The sequence below is a fragment of the Chelon labrosus genome (assembly GCF_963514085.1).
Source record: "Chelon labrosus genome assembly, chromosome: 7".
NCBI classification, from domain to species: Eukaryota; Metazoa; Chordata; class Actinopteri; order Mugiliformes; family Mugilidae; genus Chelon; species Chelon labrosus.
Genome location: NC_140343.1, coordinates 243,946 through 249,318, shown reverse-complemented (window position 1 = coordinate 249,318; position 5,373 = coordinate 243,946).

Sequence of the window (5,373 nt, the reverse complement as noted above, 5' to 3'; positions counted from 1 at the left end):
CGGCAGAGCGGCGGAGCGGCGTCGCAACTGCGACAAAACTCTCCAGTTTTTCCGTTAAGTGGGACCGGGCCCGGGCCGCCGGTGTGGGTGGGTGTGTCGTTTAAGCCACGGAGCGATAACGTCTGTCTCTGTGTCTGTCTCCGTCTCGGTCTCTGTGTCTGTCTCTGTCTCTGTCTCTGCTGGAAACACTCGGGCAGTTCATCAGTGCTCAGCCTCAATCATGACATATTGATCAGTTCTAGTCAGGGATCCATAACTGCGTGAAACTGGACCTGCTGGGACCACACCACTTCCGCCGGCATCCTTCAAAATAAAAGCGGTGTTCTGTCATAGTTGTGACAAAACGTTTTCAGACCTGAACCAATAATCACTGATAAGTAATTAATCAGCTCATTGTTAGTTTAATGTCATTAGGGCCAGTTATTGATTGTTACCAACAGTCAGTTGTTAAAGTTCATCACCAGGTCGATGTGAACCTTCAGTCTGCATTTTATTTTGAAGGTGACTTCCTGTGTGCTTGTTTTGTGGGTCTGTGTGAACCTGACGGAGCTGCTGCAGCAGGGTGTGGCCTGGGTGGGAGGGGGTGGGTGGAGCCGGTGTCAGGACAAGGACACAGACCGGGTCAGTGTGTCTGGATGGATCAGAACCAGCACATAACCACAACATGTCCCCTCAGTCTGAGATGGCAGAAAACAGGAAGTTGTTCAGAGGAGGGTCTGATGCTAAGCTAACGGCTAGCATGACCAGGCCATGCTCCATAACCGAGTGGATAAATGAGACTCCGGTTTGTTGTCCCTCTCTGATCCTGAATGTCCTAGAGTTGGCCTGTGTCTTCCTAAAGTCTGTCCTTGTCTTCCTTGTCTTCTCCTAGAGTTGGTCTCCTGTAGCTTCCTAAAGTCTGTCCTTGTCTTCCTTGTCATCTCCTAGAGTTGGTCTCCTGTAGCTTCCTAAAGTCTGTCCTTGTCTTCCTTGTCTTCTCCTAGAGTTGGTCTCCTGTAGCTTCCTAAAGTCTGTCCTTGTCTTCCTTGTCTTCTCCTAGAGTTGGTCTCCTGTGTCTTCCTAAAGTCTGTCCTTGTCTTCCTTGTCTTCTCCTAGAGTTGGTCTCCTGTGTCTTCCTAAAGTCTGTCCTTGTCCTCCTTGTCTTCTCCTAGAGGTGGTCTCCTGTGTCGTCCTAAAGTCTGTCCTTGTCTTCCTTGTCTTCTCCTAGAGTTGGTCTCCTGTAGCTTCCTAAAGTCTGTCCTTGTCCTCCTTGTCTTCTCCTAGAGGTGGTCTCCTGTGTCGTCCTAAAGTCTGTCCTTGTCTTCCTTGTCTTCTCCTAGAGTTGGTCTCCTGTAGCTTCCTAAAGTCTGTCCTTGTCTTCCTTGTCTTCTCCTAGAGTTGGTCTCCTGTGTCTTCCTAAAGTCTGTCCTTGTCCTCCTTGTCTTCTCCTAGAGGTGGTCTCCTGTGTCGTCCTAAAGTCTGTCCTTGTCTTCCTTGTCTTCTCCTGGAGTTGGTCTCCTGTAGCGTCCTAAAGTCTGTCCTTGTCTTCCTTGTCTTCTCCTGGAGTTGGTCTCCTGTAGCTTCCTAAAGTCTGTCCTTGTCTTCCTTGTCTTCTCCTAGAGTTGGTCTCCTGTAGCTTCCTAAAGTCTGTCCTTGTCTTCCTTGTCTTCTCCTAGAGTTGGTCTCCTGTGTCTTCCTAAAGTCTGTCCTTGTCCTCCTTGTCTTCTCCTAGAGTTGGTCTCCTGTGTCTTCCTAAAGTCTGTCCTTGTCCTCCTTGTCTTCTCCTAGAGTTGGTCTCCTGTGTCGTCCTAAAGTCTGTCCTTGTCCTCCTTGTCTTCTCCTAGAGTTGGTCTCCTGTGTCGTCCTAAAGTCTGTCCTTGTCTTCCTTGTCTTCTCCTAGAGTTGGTCTCCTGTAGCTTCCTAAAGTCTGTCCTTGTCTTCCTTGTCTTCTCCTAGAGTTGGTCTCCTGTGTCTTCCTAAAGTCTGTCCTTGTCTTCCTTGTCTTCTCCTAGAGTTGGTCTCCTGTAGCTTCCTAAAGTCTGTCCTTGTCTTCCTTGTCTTCTCCTAGAGTTGGTCTCCTGTAGCTTCCCTAAAGTCTGTCCTTGTCTTCCTTGTCTTCTCCTAGAGTTGGTCTCCTGTAGCTTCCTAAAGTCTGTCCTTGTCTTCCTTGTCTTCTCCTAGAGTTGGTCTCCTGTGTCTTCCTAAAGTCTGTCCTTGTCTTCCTTGTCTTCTCCTAGAGTTGGTCTCCTGTGTCTTCCTAAAGTCTGTCCTTGTCTTCCTTGTCTTCTCCTAGAGTTGGTCTCCTGTGTCTTCCCTAAAGTCTGTCCTTGTCTTCCTTGTCTTCTCCTAGAGTTGGTCTCCTGTAGCTTCCTAAAGTCTGTCCTTGTCTTCCTTGTCTTCTCCTAGAGTTGGTCTCCTGTAGCTTCCTAAAGTCTGTCCTTGTCTTCCTTGTCTTCTCCTAGAGTTGGTCTCCTGTAGCTTCCTAAAGTCTGTCCTTGTCTTCCTTGTCTTCTCCTAGACTTGGTCTCCTGTAGCTTCCTAAAGTCTGTCCTTGTCTTCCTTGTCTTCTCCTAGAGTTGGTCTCCTGTAGCTTCCTAAAGTCTGTCCTTGTCCTCCTTGTCTTCTCCTAGAGTTGGTCTCCTGTAGCTTCCTAAAGTCTGTCCTTGTCTTCCTTGTCTTCTCCTAGAGTTGGTCTCCTGTAGCTTCCTAAAGTCTGTCCTTGTCTTCCTTGTCTTCTCCTAGAGTTGGTCTCCTGTAGCTTCCTAAAGTCTGTCCTTGTCTTCCTTGTCTTCTCCTAGAGTTGGTCTCCTGTAGCTTCCTAAAGTCTGTCCTTGTCTTCCTTGTCTTCTCCTAGAGTTGGTCTCCTGTAGCTTCCTAAAGTCTGTCCTTGTCTTCCTTGTCTTCTCCTAGAGTGGACTGGATTCAGTCCAATAAATCTTTCAGTCAAAGTTAATGTAGTGTGGAGAGGGTAGCTGGTACCTTGTGTTCTCTACTCCAGAAATGTTCTGGTCATCCAACGCTGCCATAAACTCCCTAACCCTCTCTGGAAGATGTTTCTCCTTGACGCTGTCTCCAGGAAACTTTTCTCTTCTTTTAAACGTTCAGTGTTTGTTGGGTGCAGCCTTTGACTGAGTGAACTCCATGGATTCTGTTTAGATCAGACCTGGGCATGACACGGCCCGCGGGCCGTATACGGCCCTTTGGCTGACTCTGACCGGCCCGCGTAAAGCTTGTCATTTGTTTTCGACAGAACTTTTTTTATTTATTTTTTTTGCGTGGTGTCCTAAGTTAGCATGCTAATGCCGTGTTAAACACACTGTTATTTGGCTATCGGACACTTTCAGTGTGTCTGTATGTTAGCGTGTATGTTAACAGACTGGTGTTTAGCTGCTGCAGTGATGTTGTCATTCTAAGTTTTCTGTTAGCCGCGTGTGCTACCGTGGAACAGTAAGCTAACAGATTTAGCCCGTTGTTTGCTAACTGGTCTGCTAACTGGTTACAAAGACATAGTGACTTTGCTAACCGGTACATCGTTACTACGTCTTTGTGTCAGAATCTCCGTTAACATATTTTAGTATTATTGGTCCACCGTATGAACTTCAGAGCGCCGCGCTGCCGTACCGATACACTGAGCGGTTGCCAAGGCAACCATGAGACTCTGACAAGTTTGTCAATAAAGCTGGGAGGAGGAGCTAATTGACGTTCCTGCTTGACGCACGCAAAATAAATGCGGGTCAGTTCTGATTCTGATACATCCAGAGGTGGACAGAGTACACACCTTCACTACTTGAGTAAAAGTACAGATACTCCTTGTCAAATATTACTCCAATACAAGTAAAAGTAGCTAAGTCAAAATATTACTTAAGTAAAGTACTAAAGTATGTGCTTAAAAAAATACTTAAGTAAAAGTATTTAAAAAGTATCTCAGGAAATACAGGAAAGGAAAGTATCTTTATTGTCATTATACAATCCACTGATGCGATTCAGCTACAGATATGTTTATAGCTCAAAAATAAACAAATAAAGGCAAGAAGCCTCAGAACACAGACTCAGCTGCATTCATCAACAAATGCAATTTCTACATATTGTAGTCACATTTGAACACATCATGAAGTATATTTACCAATACCTAAACATTTATTGTAACATTCAGTTTTGTAACATTGATGGATAAACAACTTGTTGGCTAGTTTACTTACACTTATGTCATGTATCACAGCCAAAAATGAGCCGGATAACCCACATACTCAAAAACTGTACTTAAGTACAGTACTCAAGTAAATTTACTTCGTTACTGTCCACCACTGGATACATCGAAAATATTATCTTGCGGGCCTTATGGACCTTGAGTTTGACATGTGTGGCTTAGGATCGATTGAGTCGAATGAATGATCATTTATTTAATATACAGTAGTATTAGCCAATATAAATATTATATATGGTCATTTAAAAAAACAAATCATACTAATAGATTAACAGTTAAATAACTAAATAAATTTTGTTTATATTTTAAAAGTTCATTGGTACAGATTTCATTAAAGATTTAATTAACTGCACTTTATAACTTAAATTGCCCCCTGGGGACAAATAAAGTTTTCTGAATCTCAATCTGAATCTGAATAATAGAATGTGTTCATTGTTAATAAAGCATTTCAAGCTTTAAGTATGACTAATTGCTTTCTTGATCATCCCTTTACTAAAAACACCAGCACAAAATAAAACATACCAATGTTGCAGGCGCAGGTTTGAGTTCAGCCTATTGGCACGGCCCTCCAAGATATTTACGATTTCTCATGTGGCCCCTTGAGAAAAATAATTGCCCACCCCTGGTTTAGATGATCAACTACTACCACCTCACCACACATCCACAGTACACTATTCAAACTAGAACCAGAACCACTGGGCCAACCTCCAGAACCAGAACCAGAACCACAGGGTCATCCCTAACCCTTTCTCTCGGCCTCAGTTTTTCTCTGCAGTGTTTTTTCTACTTCCTGTTTTCTTTCTGATTTCCTGAACCTGATTCCTTTTTTCCTCCTGAGCTCATTCTGAGCTCCGTCACTCTCAACATGAAACTGTTTCCTGTCAGTTGATCAATAATTAATGTGATGATGTTCTCCTCTGATGACAGTAAACTCTCTTTATATTTTAGCGGTACACAACAGCTTTTTCCCATCAGGTTTAATAATTCATGTGATCTGACTGGTTCATGCCGACTCATTTAAATTCTGGTCGAGCTGTAACTCACTCATCCTCTCATTAATAACTCCTTGTGGTCGTTCAGTCCTGAACTCAGAACTGTCTGAGGACATATGGACCATGGCTGCCGGTGACGCCACGGACAGGAAGAAGGAGCTCAGGGGTTGGTTGCCATGACAACGACGGCATCTCTGT